The sequence below is a fragment of the Musca autumnalis genome, unplaced genomic scaffold (assembly GCF_047663935.1).
Source record: "Musca autumnalis isolate F117 unplaced genomic scaffold, ASM4766393v1 scaffold_3, whole genome shotgun sequence".
In the NCBI taxonomy this organism is placed as follows: domain Eukaryota; kingdom Metazoa; phylum Arthropoda; class Insecta; order Diptera; family Muscidae; genus Musca; species Musca autumnalis.
This window is the reverse complement of record NW_027411866.1, coordinates 220,242,381-220,262,438: the sequence shown is the minus strand read 5'-3', so window position 1 is coordinate 220,262,438 and position 20,058 is coordinate 220,242,381.

Here is a 20,058-nt window from a genome sequence, read left to right as displayed (position 1 = left end):
ACAAAAAGTCAAATTTATACCAGACTTAGATAAGGTACGAAAATGGACTCAATCGGTCCACTTCTTCGGGTACCCCCCACATCAAAGTTCGGAAAAGTTCAATTTAGGACCTGCTCTCGAATCGCTTTGATTTTTGTTATAACAACTTGTATTCACCGCCCTCCAACGGTACAAGTTTCACCTGGGGCAAGTCCATACTTCCAGAGCAAATAGCCTGAAAAGTGCAAAAAACCCCTATGACACCGTGTTTAGTGGATGAAATGGAAGATAACTCTTGAACGGATCTGCAGACTCGGTTTAAAATTTGGCCATTTTGTCCAAATTTAGTATAAGTTCGAAGTTAACCATAGCGGTCCCACCTTCAGGTACCTCCCCCACAAAAGTTCAAAAATGTTCGGAAAATTGTGCGCACGAGAACTCTTGAAGGGAGTGACCGATTTGGTCCATACTTTACACATCCTAATACATCTGCCATATGTATATCAGGTTTCAATATGGACTATATTTGTCCACTCATTCGGGTACCTCCAACACAAAATTTTGGATAAATTCACTTTAACACCTGCTCTCGAATCACTTTGATTTCTGTTGAAGCAACTTGCATTCGCTGCCTCAATTACGACGGTAAATGCTTTTTTAGGGGTAAGTCCATACTTATTGAGACAACAGCCTAAAAGGTGTCCAAACTTAGTTTCACTTCGAATATTGACAACAACTTCCTGTACTTCCCTCCAATATTTAAACAAGTGAGCCAAGGCTATAGTCGGGTCGGGGCCGACTATGTGATACCCTACACCACTACCCCTGTGCATAAGCTTTTGACTGGTAAAATTCAAAATATTAAAATTGGTATAGCTTAGCGGCTTTGTTCTGAATGTCTTCATTAATACAGGTCAATTTTGTTGAAACGCATTTATGTGCATCGTCAGTACAACTCAAGTAAAAAAATGGAAAAGTGGGATGTACGCCAACCATCAATAGGCTTCTTTCTCTGTGAGACCCCCATCAACCCCAAAAATTTCGTGAGGATCCGATCAAAATTCCGACCTGTAGAGTGATTGCACAAAAAAAGGGATGCATTATCGACTATTGCGATATCTCTGTTGTTTGACCACCTATGACAACCTACTTCACATCGTTGTAAAGGAGATATTTTCTACTTTCCTTGCTTTCGATATACCTCTTACAGAAGAGAGATATTCGCTTTGAAATAAAACGTTGGCCTTTTCTCCAAATAAGTTTTTTTTTTCAAATTCTGACCCCTGAATAATACCCGACCACTACCAAAATGAATAGGTATTTTTCTCTGTGGGACCCCCATTAACACCCAAAATTTCTTAACGATCCAATCAAAATTGCGACGAGTAGCGTGATTACAAAAAAATTAAAAAATGGGATGTATTACCGACTATTGCGATATCTCCGTTATTTGACCACCTACGACAACCAGCTTTACATCATTGTAAATATGGGACTTTCTACTTTCATAGTCAAACTTTGCTTTTGGAAGGTCCCCAACCAAAGCTGTGATATTCGTCATTATTATTAAAATTGCAAAAATGAAAAGTTGTGTTCTATAAGCGGCTATTGCGATATCTTCGTTGTTTGACCACCTACGACAATCTCCTTTACATCGTTAGAAAGGTGATATTTTCTACTTTTATTTGGGTATACCCTTTATGGAAGCTGAGATATTTGCTTTGAAAAAAAAACGTTGACCTTTTCTCCAAATATGTTTTTTGCCCATTCCGACCCCTAAATATTATCCGACCATCACCAAAATCAATAGTCTTCTTCCCCACCGGGACCCTCATCAACACCCAAAATTTGGTGACAATCCGATCAAAATTGCGACCTATAGCGTGATTACAAGGTTTAGATGGACAGACGGACACACATAGCCAGATCGACTCAGCTCGTCGAGACAAACATTTTGGTATATATAAGTATGGGTCTACGACCATTATTTCGATGCGTTACAAACTTTTTGGGCAAAACCAACTTATAATACCCTCCCTACATAGTGGTGTAGGGTATAAAAATGTCACTTATTCAAACGTTGGATCTCCTAATATTTTGTCCAAATTTAGTTTAACTTCTAAAATGGCCGATATCGATCTTCTCTTTATGTTACCTGCCCTCACAAAAGTTCAACAATTGTGTCGACCTGTCCGTAGAAGAAAGTTTTAATTCACATAGGCTGAGGATATATTTGTTGGCACAGCCGACTGATACTTTTTTACTTGTTATAAATAGTTTTTTGTAAAAGTTTACCACATCGAACAAAGGATTTGTGTAAATTTTTAGGGTGGTTCTATCCTGGTGAACCATTAAAATACAAGGGTCACTCGGAAACCTTCTGGCCTAGGCAACTTGCAGTGTCGCCAGGTGTCATTTCACATTTTTTTGGAAAGTATGACAGTTTTTTTCCTAAGCGTACAGTTTGACATACGACCATGTGTTGGGTTGTTTACATTGGCTTGATTGTGACACCTCCCAAACATGGTTTTTGAACGCTTTTGCAGCATCTTCTGGCGATTGCTGCTTGTTCGGGTTCGTACTCATAGTTCCAATGTTCGTCACCTGTATCCATCTTATAAACGTCTTTCCAAGCACTGCGATCGTATTTTTTCGAAATTTCTTGCATCGTTCAACACCGGATCCAACGAGAAAACCCCCATTTTTGCCGCCAAGTGTTCATGCAATATCGAGTGTGAGTTGGTGGAATAGGGCTAGGTTACGTTGTAAAGATGGGTGATGCAGGATCACCACATGTCCGTGTGGACATACACTTAAGCCATAAAGTAGGCCTGTTGTGTGCTCTAATTTGCGGTCAGGATGAGTGTATGAATTATGTAGTTAAAATTCCTGATTATTCTATTGACGTTAGTCTAAGATTTCTGTCATATTGACATAGTCTCTTAATGTTTTGAGCTCTATTGTCCTGATATGGTCGAGTCCTTGTATTATGTCGCTCCCTAGTAGCTGCTTTCTCGGGTTTGTAAAGGCCTGGCAATGACAGAGGTAGTGTTCCAACGTTTCGTCGTCCTCTCTGCATGTCCTGCATTCACTGCTTTCTGCACAACATATTTTTTTGCACAACCTTTTTTGCAGGTGCGCTTGTAGACCCAGGTGTCCTGTAAGGATACCCGTCAGTCTACTAATGTATTTTTTACTTAGTAAAATCAGTCCCTTTGTTTTGTCCTCGTCTGGGTTTTCCCATAGGGTTTTTGTTCTTTTCCCCTTATCATCACTATTCCAGAGGGATATATGTGCATATTTTGCCCATGCCTTCAGCTCTAGGCCCGTCGTATTTAAGGGCTTGACGTTATCTAGGCTGACTGTAGGTTGCTCCGTGGCCTGTTTTGCTAAGGAGTTTGCTATTTCATTACCCCTAATCCCAATATGTCCTGGTTCCCATATAATGTTTACCGTACCATGTTGGGAGTAGTTGTTAATAGGCTGTATGCATTCCAAGACAGTTCTAGATTTCACTGTCTTGGCCGTTATAGCCGTGATGACTACTTTGCTGTCCGCAAGGCTGTTCGCAGTGGTAGTCTTTGTGTGAGTGTCAAACCAGTTCAGACACTCTGTTATCGCTCGGACTTTCGCCAGAAAATTCGTATTATGATCCGGCAGTCGGATGGAGATTTTCGATTCTGGTTCCATTATATATAGACCCATTCCGTTTCTCCCTTCTAGAAGAGCCCCATCCGTAAACCCGCAGCTTCTAGCGAGAATCTGTGCTAGAGTTCCATCGATCCACATGTCTCTGTCTGGTATTGAAACTTCACACAAAGCTACTTCACTAGTTTCAGGTATGCGGTCTGATACTATTTGGTTTATAGATACATCCGTTGTGATATTTAGTATGTTTTGGTGGTCTCTACTGATCCACTCGCTCATCGACATTAGCCTTGTAGCTGCGATGGCTGATTCATGTTAAGATTGGTCTAATTACGCCTCTGTATAGCCAGTATGTCATCCTAGGATTGAAACCCCATTTTGAGCCTATTGCCCTTCTACATGTTGACCAACATATTTCGGCCTTGTCGGCCCTTTCTTGAATATTTTCTTTCCAATTTAGTTTCCTATCAAGAATTACTCCTAGGTATTTTTGGGTATTTAGTTGGTTCCTCGAAGTTACCCCCTTTCGTTTTTCTAGTAAATAGACATATTTCCGTTTTTTCCGGATTAACGTTCAGACCTCTCGGTCTGGCCCAGTTGTATGCAATTTTGAGAGCCGTGTCTGCTCTTCTGCAAAGTATATTCGGATTCTTTCCCCTTAGCAGACTGGGTCAAATCCTTCTTCGGTTAAGGTCTTTAAGAGACTGTTTATGGTAGTAACCCACAAACGAGGTGATAGTATCCCTCCCTGTAGTGCTCCTTGTCCGACTTTGTCTCTTATTTTGACGCCCTATATCCCGCAGCTTATCCATCTGTTCCTTAGCATATGGTTGATCCAGTTCCTTAAGGCCCTGTCCACCTGAAACTCGTCTAAAGGGTGGATCAGCGTTTCGGTGCTGACGTTGTTAAAAGCGTCTTCGATATCAATGCATACAGCAAGTGTATACATCTTCATTTCAAAGGTTCTCTCTATATGGTGTATTACCTCGTGCAAAGTGGTTTCCACTGATCTGCCTTTAACGTATGCGAGTTGTTTGAATTTGAGCACATCGTTAGGGATTCTACTCTTTATCATGGTGTCGACCGTCCGTTCCATTGTATTGAGTAAGAATGAAGTTAAACGTATCGGGCGATAAGATTTTGATATTGCGTAGCTTGCCATGCCAGGTTAAGGGCTAAATACTACCCTTGCCTCTTGCCAGGCTAGCGGGGTGTAAGCAAATTTTAGACAAGCGTTGAAGATCTCGACCAGTTTGGACGCAATAAGGTCCAATAAGGACTGGTCTCGCTGCAATAAGGTCCACCTCCCGCTGTAATAGGGCCGGGATGATCTGGTCTGGTCCCGCTGCTTTGTATGGTGAAAGCTCGTGATGGCTTCTTTGACCACCAAGCTGTCAATTTTTGTGCATCTCCTGATGAGTAACCTGACTCAGTCGATGCCTCGGTGCTGGCCGTGGTATTCGACGGAAAGTGTTACGTTTAGCATTCCTTGTAATTTTGTTGTATTCAGTTGGTGGAATAAATGTCCAAGGATGTCTCTATCTCACGGTATTTAAGATGGCGATCTTGGATTACACTGTGCGACAACAAAAAAATGACAAGGAAAACCGAATAGATTATGAAAGTAAAGCTAAAAATATGAGACACGTGTATCGGTGTTTTTAAAGTTTACGTCGGAAAGTAACCAAAATAGGCGGGGCAAGTTCCGCCCATTTTTAAATTTTTCGAAATATTCGAGTTTAGATATCTTTGAATCCTTGCATTTCAGGTATATAGTGTCTTTGGCAACTTTACTTAGGAGGGTTTGGGAAATATTTTTGTTATAAAATTTAACCCTCATGCGGTTCATCAAAGGGATCTTTTTTGTCCTTTTTTCAAAAATCTTTTAAAATCTCCTTAAAAATGTGATTGTATCAAATCCAAGTATTCTACAAAATAGTTCGCCATAAAATTTTACTATAGGTCTCAGAATACACCAAATCTATAACTCTTGTCTAATCGCCAGGAATCTCTAAAAATGAAAAACACGTTTTAGGGTTAAAGTCAAACTTCATCTGAGTTTATTCAAAATTGTCCCACAAAACATAATTTTAGAGAGATGATGTCAGAGACAAGAATATTCTTCGTCAAATTTCACTATGGGTCACCAAAGAAATGAAATGTCTATTTACATTTTATAGGATGAAAATATCAGTATCAATTTTGCTGAAAAAACATGAAAATATTTCCCAATTTTTTTGATGAAAAATTTGTCCTTCTTTTTTCGAGTTGGTACATGGAAGTAATATGAAACTTGGCTATAGGTGAAAAGTGTCAAAGGATGAAAAATTCTACAAAAAATTTCACTATGAGTTTCAATATAAACCATATATCTATGTATACTATTTCCTTAAAAAAATTAGATTACAAATTTATATATATTAAGATGAAATTATATGTTTTAATTTTGGACTGTTAATTTTACATAATTCCATACTGGATCAAAATCTAGCAAAATACTTTACTTTTTGGGAACATTGTTATGGGTCTCTGAATAAAAGAAATCTGTAACCATAGCATATAACATTCTTAGCAGCACTTGTTTTTGATATATATGTTTTATGGACATATTTCCCAATTTAAATATCATATTGATGGTTTTTCGTTGTGAATTCATACAGAAGATGTTGTGCGTTCCATTCATAATGCCTTTGAAATATTTGTGGTGCATATATATTTGGAATATAAAAAACCCACATTGGACCTGCCCAAATTGCGTATTTTTAGTACTTCCAACTTAAATTCCGTAGTTTGGATAAGCCATAGGTTGCTTATATTGTATGTGAAAATACATTAGAGGTCTACGACTATGGTCAAGTGAAAATATAGGTGTCATATTTTTTAATGAAATAGTATACATAGATATATGGTTTATTTTGAAACTCATAGTGAAATTTTCTGTAGAATATTTCATCCTTTGACACTTTTCACCTATAACCAAGTTTCATATTACTTCCATGTACCAACTCGAAAAAAGAAGGAAAAATTATTTATCAAAAAAATTGGGAAATATTTTCATGTTTTTTCAGCAAAATTGATACTGATATTTTCATCCTATAAAATGTAAATAGACATTTCGTTTCTTTAGTGACCCATAATGTAATTTGACGAAGAATATTTTTGTCTCTGACTTCATCTCTCTAAAATTATGTTTTGTGGGACAATTTTGAATAAACTCAGATGAAGTCCGACTTTAACCCTAAAACGTGTTTTTCATTTTTAGAGATTCCTGGCGATTAGACAATAGTTACAGATTTGCTGTATTCTGAGACCTATAGTAAAATTTTATGGCGAACGAATTGTGAGGGAATATTTCAAATTGATTCTAGCAACAACAAAAACAAAATAGTTCGAAATAGCTTACTCCTCTTAAAGAGAAGGAAGACCAAGGAATTAATATATTCAAAGACAAAAATATTTCCAATACTAAATTATCCTAATAAACGTAAAATGTTTAAATCAAATCTCGATATTGAGAATCTTTGTAAATACGAGCATCATTCTGTAAGTCCACCTCAAGAGGCCATTGACAGAATAAAACAGACCAGTAGTGGGATTCTCTAACGCATTTTTTGGTTACCGACAAAAATCGGTAAAATTAAAATACTTACAATTTCGGTAATTAATTAATTTTATGGCGAACAATTTTGTAGAACATTTGGATTTGATACAATCAAATTTTTAAGGAGTTTTTGAAAGATTTTTGAAAAAAGGACAAAAAAGACCCCTTTGATGAACCACATGAGGGTTAAAGTTTTTAACAAAAATTTTGTCCACATTCTCCTCCGTAAAGTTGCCACAGACACTATATACCTGAAATGCAAGGATTCAAAGATATCTTAATTCGAATATTTCGAAAAAATTAAAAAAAATTTTGAAAAAAAATTGAATTTTGTTGCACAGTGTTATCAGTTCACGCACGGCATAATTTTTTTCTGGCACAAAACCGTTCTTCGACTACCCTCATGACCTTCATTTTTTAGCGAGTGTCCGCCATGTTTGAATTCATTGAACCAATTTTTCATAGTCCTATAGGATGGTCTTTTATCGACATACAAAGATTTAGTCTGATCAATGCACCCTTGGCGTGATTATTCACGTCGAAAGTTATGAAAAATTATCGGACAAAAATGTTGACTAGTGAATTCGATTTTTTTGCAAAGTGAATTTTTCAAGTCACTGTAAACAACCCAACACATGGTCATATGTCAAACTGACCTGAGTACGCTTGGGCTAGAAACTTTCAAACTTTGCAAAAAAGTGTCAACTGATACCTGGCGACACTGCAAGTTACCTAGGCCAGAAGGTTTTCGTGTGACCATCGTATGCTAATATTTTAACATTTTTTCATAAAGCGGCTACTATATGCTTTACAGGTCAACAAAAATATAATTTTCAATTGCTCTCCTATCATCAGATATAATGGTATTGGTTGGTTCTATTCAGATGAACCGGAGTGTATTTGAGAACTAATTTACAAACCTAACTGGGTATAAACGAATTGCTAGGACAATCAGTAAGCGCAGCCCAATATCGTTTGAAAATAGTAATTCTGATTCGTTTATAGGATTTTTTAATACATCAACTTGTATACCCCCTTCGCCTATTTTTATCAAGACAACATTCCCCTTAAATCCCTATAGGGAGGAATTAATAACCTGTAATTATTTATATGTGTCCTTATGTTTAATTACTACGTGAAAACTTTTGAAAAGCCCTACCCTAAATGTTCTAATTAGTTTAAATTTCCATGTTTCCACGTTTGTCTCCGAAATCATTTTCCCACACTTTACATTAAAGGGAAATAAGGACAAGTAACTATCACAGTACAAATAACATTTCCGTGGTCTATCATATGCGCCGTGGTTGGTTGGTGCATTAAAACATGTGAATGTGAACTAACATATGGCGGGCATAATACCACCCAGTGGAAATGTTTTAAGAATAACAACATAAAATACAGGGGTAAATTGAAAACGCAGACTTTATGTTTTTTACAAACTTAAAAACAATACTTAAGTTAAATGAACCTACAATAATTTTTTATCTAAGCAACGCAACTTTTAGATTTTCGTTCCCGGAGTATTGCAAATTATTAACGAAGCATGCAACACATTTGCCATTGTATTGAGCAATTAATTTATTGTGTTTCCAAAAGCGAGTGGAATTCGCGTTGTTCTTTCATGGGAACCACCACAAAGAAAAGTGCAACAAATCTTCTTGCAAGAAACAATACTTCAAAATTTTGGCAATAATTCTTAATCAAGCCACGGACACCCAAAGCAATTTTTTCATTGGAGGCTGGACAAAACCAATTGATTTAATTTTTGCCTATTCTTATTTTTTTTTCTTGTTTGTTAGTTGAAATGCAACAGTCTATTGTTCACTTTCGTTACGTCTTCCCTAATGTAATTAATTAGGGTGGGTCACATTCTTATTTTTTTAATTAAATACCTTTGCAAAATAAAAAGAAGAATAACTTAAAGGAAAATCATAAATCCGGGCATTCGACAAGATATGGGTTTGTCGATGATTTATGTGGCAGATAATTTTGAGTTCAATTGTTTTCTGGAGGGTTGAGAAAAACGAATTGTGAGGGAATATTTCAAATAGATTCTAGCAACAACAAAAACAAAATAGTTCGAAATAGCTTACTCCTCTTAAAGAGAAGGAAGACCAAGGAATTAATATATTCAAAGACAAAAATATTTCCAATACTAAATTATCCTAATAAACGTAAAATGTTTAAATCAAATCTCGATATTGAGAATCTTTGTAAATACGAGCATCATTCTGTAAGTCCACCTCAAGAGGCCATTGACAGAATAAAACAGACCAGTAGTGGGATTCTCTAACGCATTTTTTGGTTACCGACAAAAATCGGTAAAATTAAAATACTTACAATTTCGGTAATTAACGAAATTTGTCGGCAAGTTAGCAACCAAAATAAAGTTGTCGCTAAGTCCTAACGATATCAACAGTGTTGCCAACTTTTATTCTAACCTTTCATTCATAATTTTGCGTTTTAATTTGACCGATTTTTGTCGGTAACCAACAAATGTGCAAGGGAATCCCATTACTGGGCCTTTCCGTGGTATTTTTCGAATGGTTACATATTCCATTCTTTAAAAAACGTCCACAAAAAATATTGGACAAGTTAAATTATGATTTTTTACTGGATTTTTTTACTGTAATCTTACGTCTCGCAATGTGGCCAAGTTTCCAAATATTTGGTTTCAATATGTAAGTGCATGTTGTGATTGTATAGAGAATATGAAACAATTATTCACATTTGCATAAAAAAATTATATCCATAGACAGGAAGATTGATAGCAGTGCACATTTAAATCTGCCACTAAAAACGTTCTGCATGGAATATTAAATTAAAAATTTTAAAATAGAAATTCTTTATTTCTTTACTCATTCATTCAAAATTTAATTTGAACTCATTTGAACTACACCAATATTTCATTGAGACATGCCTTTCAATTTTCTAAATAAAAATTTGTAACAGGATCAACCAGACAGAAAAGCAAACACCATCACTCACATAGGTCACGTCACATGGTTGCTGTTCTGCTTTGAAAAATGAGAAAGAGAAAATTAATTTGCATAAGGTTGCTTATGATCCTTTCATTTCTTTCTAAGGGAAACAAGTTTCCTTAAAACACCTAATTTACCTTTAAATTATATTGCTGATATGCTAATGATATGGTTGCTCACACACATAGATCCAGCAATACATTGTACTTTAACATTTGTTGTAAATAGTATCCTTCATGCAGAGAGCGAGTAAAAAGCTTGAGTCTAAGAAATATGTTATGGTGTGTGCGGCACCATACCACCATCATCTACCGGTACTCAACAAATTTGCATAAATTCGTAACGTCTTTTCTTTATGTCGAGCAAAAGGACACGAACCGAGAGCAAGTAAACAAGTTGTTTTTGGTTTTCTTATGTATATGTTTACGGAGGATCATATGTTTTTCAAAGGTAAATACTTTGAAGTTGTTTTACCCACCACCCCTTAAAGGTATTTGAAGCAGAGACGTACTCATGAAATATTTTTTAAGCATTATTACTTTTCAACTTTGGGATAGAAATCATCATAATGTTTTTAAAATGAGTGTTTTAAAACATTATCCTGATTTCTATAAATTCGATATATGCTTTATCCGACAGTGCTCAAAAGACGCCACAGAGTTGTCTATAAACAACCCACATTCACTTGTAAGACTGCTTAAGGTCGACTATAATAGTCGCCCATAAGACTCCGAACAGTTGTCTGTAAAATTCCTAACAGTCGCCCTTAAGACTCCTTCCAGTCGTCCGTAGTCGCTCGTCTGTAAGGCTCCTTATACTCGCGTGTAAGACTCCTTAGAGACATCTCTAAGACTGTAACACTCCTTACAGCCGTCTGTAAGACTCCTTACAGTCTGCTGTAAGACTCCTTACTCTATAAACAATCCACATTCACTTCCAAGACTGCTTAGAGTCGACTATAAAATATTTCATAAGACTCCTTACAGTCGTCTATAAGACTCCTTACAGTCGTCTATAAGACTCCTTACAGTCGTCTATAAGACTCCTTACAGTCGTCTATAAGACTCCTTACAGTCGTCTATAAGACTCCTTACAGTCGTCTATAAGACTCCTTACAGTCGTCTATAAGACTCCTTACAGTCGTCTATAAGACTCCTTACAGTCGTCTATAAGACTCCTTACAGTCGTCTATAAGACTCCTTACAGTCGTCTATAAGACTCCTTACAGTCGTCTATAAGACTCCTTACAGTCGTCTATAAGACTCCTTACAGTCGTCTATAAGACTCCTTACAGTCGTCTATAAGACTCCTTACAGTCGTCTATAAGACTCCTTACAGTCGTCTGTAAGACTCCTTACAGTCATCTGTAAGACTGCTAACAGACGTCTGTAAAACTCTTTACAGTCGTTTGCGAATCACCTTGCTTGCTGTCGTCTGTAAGACCTTACAGTCGTCTATAAGAATCCTTACAGTCGTCTGTAAGACTCCTTACAGTCGACTGTAAGACTCCTTACATTCGCCTGTAAGACTCCTTGCAGTCGTCGGTAAAACTCCGTACAGTCGTCTGTAAAACTGTTAACTGACGTCTATAAGACTCCTTTCAGTCATCTCTAAGACTGCTAACAGACGTCTGTAAGACTGCCAGGAGTCTGTAAGACCCCTTACAGACTTATAAAAACGGTCTGTAAGATTTCTTACGGTCGTCTGTAAGATTCCTTACAGTCGTCTGTAAGACTCCTTACAGTCGTCTGTAAGACCCCTTACAGTCGTCTTTAAGACTCCTTACAGTCATCTGTAAGACTGCTAACATACGTCTCTAAGACTGCTAACAGACAGTCGTCTATAAGACTCCTTACAGTCGTCTATAGGACTCCTTACAGTCGTCTATAAGACTCCTTACAGTCGTCTATAGGACTCCTTACAGTCGTCTATAAGACTCCTTACAGTCGTCTATAGGACTCCTTACAGTCGTCTATAAGACTCCTTACAGTCGTCTATAGGACTCCTTACAGTCGTCTATAAGACTCCTTACAGTCGTCTATAGGACTCCTTACAGTCGTCTATAAGACTCCTTACAGTCGTCTATAGGACTCCTTACAGTCGTCTATAAGACTCCTTACAGTCGTCTATAGGACTCCTTACAGTCGTCTATAAGACTCCTTACAGTCGTCTATAGGACTCCTTACAGTCGTCTATAAGACTCCTTACAGTCGTCTATAGGACTCCTTACAGTCGTCTATAAGACTCCTTACAGTCGTCTATAGGACTCCTTACAGTCGTCTATAAGACTCCTTACAGTCGTCTATAGGACTCCTTACAGTCGTCTATAAGACTCCTTACAGTCGTCTATAGGACTCCTTACAGTCGTCTATAAGACTCCTTACAGTCGTCTATAGGACTCCTTACAGTCGTCTATAAGACTCCTTACAGTCGTCTATAGGACTCCTTACAGTCGTCTATAAGACTCCTTACAGTCGTCTATAGGACTCCTTACAGTCGTCTATAAGACTCCTTACAGTCGTCTATAAGACTCCTTACAGTCGTCTATAGGACTCCTTACAGTCGTCTATAAGACTCCTTACAGTCGTCTATAGGACTCCTTACAGTCGTCTATAAGACTCCTTACAGTCGTCTATAGGACTCCTTACAGTCGTCTATAAGACTCCTTACAGTCGTCTATAAGACTCCTTACAGTCGTCTATAGGACTCCTTACAGTCGTCTATAAGACTCCTTACAGTCGTCTATAGGACTCCTTACAGTCGTCTATAGGACTCCTTACAGTCGTCTATAGGACTCCTTACAGTCGTCTATAGGACTCCTTACAGTCGTCTATAGGACTCCTTACAGTCGTCTATAAGACTCCTTACAGTCGTCTATAGGACTCCTTACAGTCGTCTATAAGACTCCTTACAGTCGTCTATAGGACTCCTTACAGTCGTCTATAAGACTCCTTACAGTCGTCTATAGGACTCCTTACAGTCGTCTATAAGACTCCTTACAGTCGTCTATAGGACTCCTTACAGTCGTCTATAAGACTCCTTACAGTCGTCTATAGGACTCCTTACAGTCGTCTATAAGACTACTTACAGTCGTCTATAAGACTCCTTACAGTCGTCTATAAGACTCCTTACAGTCGTCTATAAGACTCCTTACAGTCGTCTATAAGACTCCTTACAGTCGTCTATAAGACTCCTTACAGTGGTCTATAAGACTCCTTACAGTCGTCTATAAGACTCCTTACAGTCGTCTATAAGACTCCTTACAGTCATCTGTAAGACTGCTAACAGACGTCTGTAAAACTCTTTACAGTCGTTTGCGACTCACCTTGCTTGCTGTCGTCTGTAAGACCTTACAGTCGTCTATAAGAATCCTTACAGTCGTCTGTAAGACTCCTTACAGTCGACTGTAAGACTCCTTACATTCGCCTGTAAGACTCCTTGCAGTCTTCGGTAAAACTCCGTACAGTCGTCTGTAAAACTGTTAACTGACGTCTATAAGACTCCTTTCAGTCATCTCTAAGACTGCTAACAGACGTCTGTAAGACTGCCAGGAGTCTGTAAGACCCCTTACAGACTTATAAAAACGGTCTGTAAGATTTCTTACGGTCGTCTGTAAGATTCCTTACTGTCGTCTGTAAGACTCCTTACAGTCGTCTGTAAGACCCCTTACAGTCGTCTTTAAGACTCCTTACAGTCATCTGTAAGACTGCTAACATACGTCTCTAAGACTGCTAACAGACAGTCGTCTATAAGACTCCTTACAGTCGTCTATAAGACTCCTTACAGTCGTCTATAAGACTCCTTACAGTCGTCTATAGGACTCCTTACAGTCGTCTATAGGACTCCTTACAGTCGTCTATAGGACTCCTTACAGTCGTCTATAGGACTCCTTACAGTCGTCTATAAGACTCCTTACAGTCGTCTATAGGACTCCTTACAGTCGTCTATAAGACTCCTTACAGTCGTCTATAGGACTCCTTACAGTCGTCTATAAGACTCCTTACAGTCGTCTATAGGACTCCTTACAGTCGTCTATAAGACTCCTTACAGTCGTCTATAAGACTCCTTACAGTCGTCTATAGGACTCCTTACAGTCGTCTATAAGACTCCTTACAGTCGTCTATAAGACTCCTTACAGTCGTCTATAGGACTCCTTACAGTCGTCTATAGGACTCCTTACAGTCGTCTATAAGACTCCTTACAGTCGTCTATAGGACTCCTTACAGTCGTCTATAAGACTCCTTACAGTCGTCTATAGGACTCCTTACAGTCGTCTATAGGACTCCTTACAGTCGTCTATAAGACTCCTTACAGTCGTCTATAGGACTCCTTACAGTCGTCTATAAGACTCCTTACAGTCGTCTATAGGACTCCTTACAGTCGTCTATAAGACTCCTTACAGTCGTCTATAGGACTCCTTACAGTCGTCTATAAGACTCCTTACAGTCGTCTATAGGACTCCTTACAGTCGTCTATAAGACTCCTTACAGTCGTCTATAGGACTCCTTACAGTCGTCTATAAGACTCCTTACAGTCGTCTATAGGACTCCTTACAGTCGTCTATAAGACTCCTTACAGTCGTCTATAAGACTCCTTACAGTCGTCTATAGGACTCCTTACAGTCGTCTATAAGACTCCTTACAGTCGTCTATAGGACTCCTTACAGTCGTCTATAAGACTCCTTACAGTCGTCTATAGGACTCCTTACAGTCGTCTATAAGACTCCTTACAGTCGTCTATAGGACTCCTTACAGTCGTCTATAAGACTCCTTACAGTCGTCTATAGGACTCCTTACAGTCGTCTATAAGACTACTTAAAGTCGTCTATAAGACTCCTTACAGTCGTCTATAAGACTCCTTACAGTCGTCTATAAGACTCCTTACAGTCGTCTATAAGACTCCTTACAGTCGTCTATAAGACTCCTTACAGTCGTCTATAAGACTCCTTACAGTCGTCTATAAGACTCCTTACAGTCGTCTATAAGACTCCTTACAGTCGTCTATAAGACTCCTTACAGTCGTCTATAAGACTCCTTACAGTCGTCTATAAGACTCCTTACAGTCGTCTATAAAACTCCTTACAGTCGTCTATAAGACTCCTTACAGTCGTCTATAAGACTCCTTACAGTCGTCTGTAAGACTCCTTACAGTCATCTGTAAGACTGCTAACAGACGTCTGTAAAACTCTTTACAGTCGTTTGCGAATCACCTTGCTTGCTGTCGTCTGTAAGACCTTACAGTCGTCTATAAGAATCCTTACAGTCGTCTGTAAGACTCCTTACAGTCGACTGTAAGACTCCTTACATTCGCCTGTAAGACTCCTTGCAGTCGTCGGTAAAACTCCGTACAGTCGTCTGTAAAACTGTTAACTGACGTCTATAAGACTCCTTACATTCATCTGTAAGACTGCTAACAGACGTCTGAAAGACTGCTAAGAGTCTGTAAGACCCCTTACAGACTTATAACAGTCGTCTGTAAGATTCCTTACAGTCGTCTATAAGACTTCTTACAGCCGTCTGTAAGACTCCGTACAGTCGTCTGTAAGACTCCGTACAGTCGTCTGTAAAACTGTTAACTGACGTCTATAAGACTCCTTTCAGTCATCTCTAAGACTGCTAACAGACGTCTGTAAGACTGCCAGGAGTCTGTAAGACCCCTTACAGACTTATAAAAACGGTCTGTAAGATTTCTTACGGTCGTCTGTAAGATTCCTTACAGTCGTCTGTAAGACTCCTTACAGTCGTCTGTAAGACCCCTTACAGTCGTCTTTAAGACTCCTTACAGTCATCTGTAAGACTGCTAACATACGTCTCTAAGACTGCTAACAGACAGTCGTCTATAAGACTCCTTACAGTCGTCTATAAGACTCCTTACAGTCGTCTATAAGACTCCTTACAGTCGTCTATAAGACTCCTTACAGTCGTCTATAAGACTCCTTACAGCCGTCTATAAGACTCCTTACAGCCGTCTGTAAGACTCCTTACAGTCGTCTGTAAGACTCCTTACAGTCGTCTGCAAGACTCCTTACAGTCGTCTGTAAGACTCCTTACAGTCGTCTGTAAGACTCCTTACAGTCGTCTGTAAGACTCCTTACAGTCGTCTGTAAAAGTCTCCTTGCAGACGACTGCAAGAGTGCTTTCAGTCTGTAAGACTGCTTACAGTCGACTGCAGTCGTTAGTAAGACTCCTTCCAGCAGTCTGTAAACTTCTTGTGGTTGTCTCCAAGACCCTTTATAGTCGCCTGTACGACACCTTACAGTCGTCTATAGGACTCCTTACAGTCCTCTGTAAGACTCCTTACAGCCGTCTATAAGACTCCTTACAGCCGTCTGTAAGACTCCTTACAGTCGTCTGTAAGACTCCTTACAGTCGTCTGTAAGACTCCTTACAGTCGTCTGTAAGACTCCTTACAGTCGTCTGTAAGACTCCTTACATTCGTCTGTAAGACTCCCTACAAACATATGTGAGACGCCTAACGTAAGACTCCTTTAAATCCTCTTTTTTACTATTTCACCCCATTGTGCAAGATAACAATATAAAGGCAAGTTAAATATGAACAATAAAAACTTTTATTATATATAAGAGTATAACGGCATTCAGGGATCACCTTAAATTTTACTTTTTCCCCAGTTAGTACTTGTGCCTGTTCATGATCAGCAGAAAATGTGTATATCAAGTTTTCAGTTGTTATTTTGAGATACTTGTCAGACAACCATATGTTTTTGTGGCTCGACAATGGCAAGTTATTTTTTTTTCTTTCAGCAGGAGCAAAGCTACAAGTATTCACATTCCTTATTGTCCTGAGAAGTTCGTTCCTTCTAGTTCGCTGCTGCAAAGTTTTTGTTTTTTGCATTGTTATTTAACGCTCTGACTTGGTAACGTCCTTTTTTGACATTCTTGTCTTGGAGTGTTGTATTTTGAGACAAAACCTCCTTTGTCGTCCCCATAGCTTGGCTGCTTGACATTCGCTTTAGGGCGAAAAGGGGTGTAGTTTTCTGTTGTTGTGAGCAAATTCCCTTTCCATAATAAAACATTTTAATGTTCTAAGATGTGAAATACCAGCCGAGAGGGCAAGAGAGGGAAGAAGAGGTAAGGAGCTGGTTTCATTTAATTGAATAGTTAAAGGGTTCTTGTTTTTATATATTCGAATTTTATTTTCGCTTTTTGTTCTTTGCAAACAAAGTGAATTTACTTGACAATAGCAAAAAACAGGTAAACTTTTGAAGGGTTTGTCGTCATCATGATTGTGCAAAGGAACTTGTCGCCTTGTATTGTTTGGTGTTTCTTTTATTTCTTTTGATATGGTTGTTTTTTGTTTTTGCTTTTCTTGCGGAAACAGGCGAAACTTTGTGTGAAAAGAAATCACAACGTCGAATTCTTTCCGTTTGGTTTAAATTCTTGTAAGAAGTTGTTGTTGATTCTTGTTAGGCTTGTAAGTAAAATACTCCCCATTTATGCAGTTTTGCTGGAGACAGGAAGGAAATTTAGTTTTGTTTTCGAGAGGTACATACATTGCACCTACTCATTTTTCAGCTGTGTGGAACAATATTCATACTAAGGTAGGTATGAGGTATAGTACTAGTTTGTGGCTTTTGTGGGGATGAATAATCAAGTTTACAATCGCCAAAAAAAAAAAATAAATAAATAAAAATATGTTAAATTTCTTTTATGCTGAAAGAGCTCTGAATGTCCTCTGAAATCTACGAGTAAAGAATGTAAAGTTGTACACCTTATACACTGGATGCCCGGGTTCGATTTCCCAAACAACATACCCCACAGCGCAATATAGGCGATATTTGCTGAGTATTCCAGTCATATAAAAACTTATTTAAAGTGGAGTCTTAGGCAAGACGTTCTGACTTCGTATATAAAAAGGAGGTGTTTGAGCTAATATAAATAGAGAAGTTCCCCTTGCCCCTTCGGGTATGGTTGTGGGAATATATGTATGTAATCTTTGACAATTGACAATCAGAGGGATATTAAATATTCACATAGCCAGAACTACTCAGCTCGTCGCTGCATTCATTTTGGTATATATACATACACTGTCGCTCACTTGAATAGAACCCCCCTACAATTTTTTTTTTCAAACTCCATTTTTTTCGAATTATACAAAATGTGAAGTGTTTAAGTTTTATTATATATTGGTTCATGTATTGAAGTAAAATAAGTCATTCATTTGTATTCAAATCCAATTTATATAAGAATTATACAAGGAAAACAAAATAAAGTAAAAAATGAAGTAAAAAATTTGGCTCATTTGAATAGAACCCCCATTTAAAACTTGGAAATACAGAAAGATTGTTTTAGAATAGCGAATTAATTTCAGTAATATTCAGCAAAAGTATATCCCTCCTGATCCTGCTTTGGCAAGGATTCTTTAAATAATCAAGTGTAATGCCTAACAAAGCTTGCTTTATTCTTTCAACAAGTTTATTTTTGGAAGCGTTCTGTCTGCAAGTGTCTTATATTTTACGCATAAGTCATTCCCATACGTTTCAGAGAATATTTACCACAGTAGATTATGGCGGCACCTTCGGGGTATTCGCATTTCTTTTCAAAACATTAAGTTTTGATTACTCGAAGTATACAAAAGTTTATAAAGTGATGAAATTACCACTCCGGATATCCGAAAATGCGCCTCACTACTGAAAATGGCTGTTTTAGAACTCCTTTGTAATTTGTCGTGCGCATTTAGGGTGGAAGAAATTGACCCCCAAGTCCTGACCGGCTTTAACATGGCAAAGTCCAGCCTACTTTGAAAAGCAGTCTACGATGAAAAAAGAAAAGAAAAGAAAAAAAAATCCTTCTAAAGTTAACGGCCCCCGCAATCGTTTTAAGGGCCATGATCTGCGAATCTGCACCTGGAATGTTCGCACTCTTTATAGAGAAGGTGCAGATTACGCATTGGCAGATGTACTTGAAAAGTACAAGGCCGGCATTACGATGGAATAGGAAATGCGTCACAACAACACCTAAAGGTGACGCACTGTAATATAGCTACCATGACATAAAGCATGAGTTCGGTTGCGGATTTGTAGTTCGTCGGAGGTTAAAACACCTGGTATCCAGCTTCACACCAGTGAATGAAAGACTTGCTACAATTCGAATAAAAGCAAAATTCTTCAACATCAGCTTTATTTGCGCTCATGCTCCCACTGAAGACAAGGACGAACAGACCAAAGATTTATTTTATGAGCGCTTAGAAGAAACATACGACCGTTGTCCTGCTCATGACATTAAAATTATGCTAGGGGGGAAATTCAGTCTCCACAATGAAACATCTTACAATGGTATAATGCTGATAGACTTCGCAGCGGCAAAAAACATGGTAGTTAGCTGCACCAGATTTAAACATCTCGACATCCATAAGGGCACCTGGCTGTCTCCAGATCATTAAACAAGAAATCAAATTGATCACGTTGTGATAGATGGAAGACATTCCTCGAGCGTGTTGGATTTGCGTTCGTTCTAAGAGCAAACATAGACTCGGTCAACTACCATGTTGCAGCAAAGGTACGTACCCGGTTAAACGTAGCAAACAAAGTACGAACAGACACAACACGAAAGTTAGGCATCGGTAAGCTGCAATCGCAATTGAGAGCCACTGCATATTCCACTCAACTAGCCCAATTGCTTAATCAAAGCACTCCTCATCCCGATAACATATTAGCGCAATGGCAAAGCATTGCCCACTCCATGCATACAGCCGCAGAATCCATACTTGGATACCAGAGACCACCACCCAGGAACCTATGGTATGACCACGAGTGTCGTGCTGCTACCGAAGAGAACAATTCGGCATATAGGGCTACTTTACAATCAGTAGCAAGCGTAGCGCAGGAAAAAG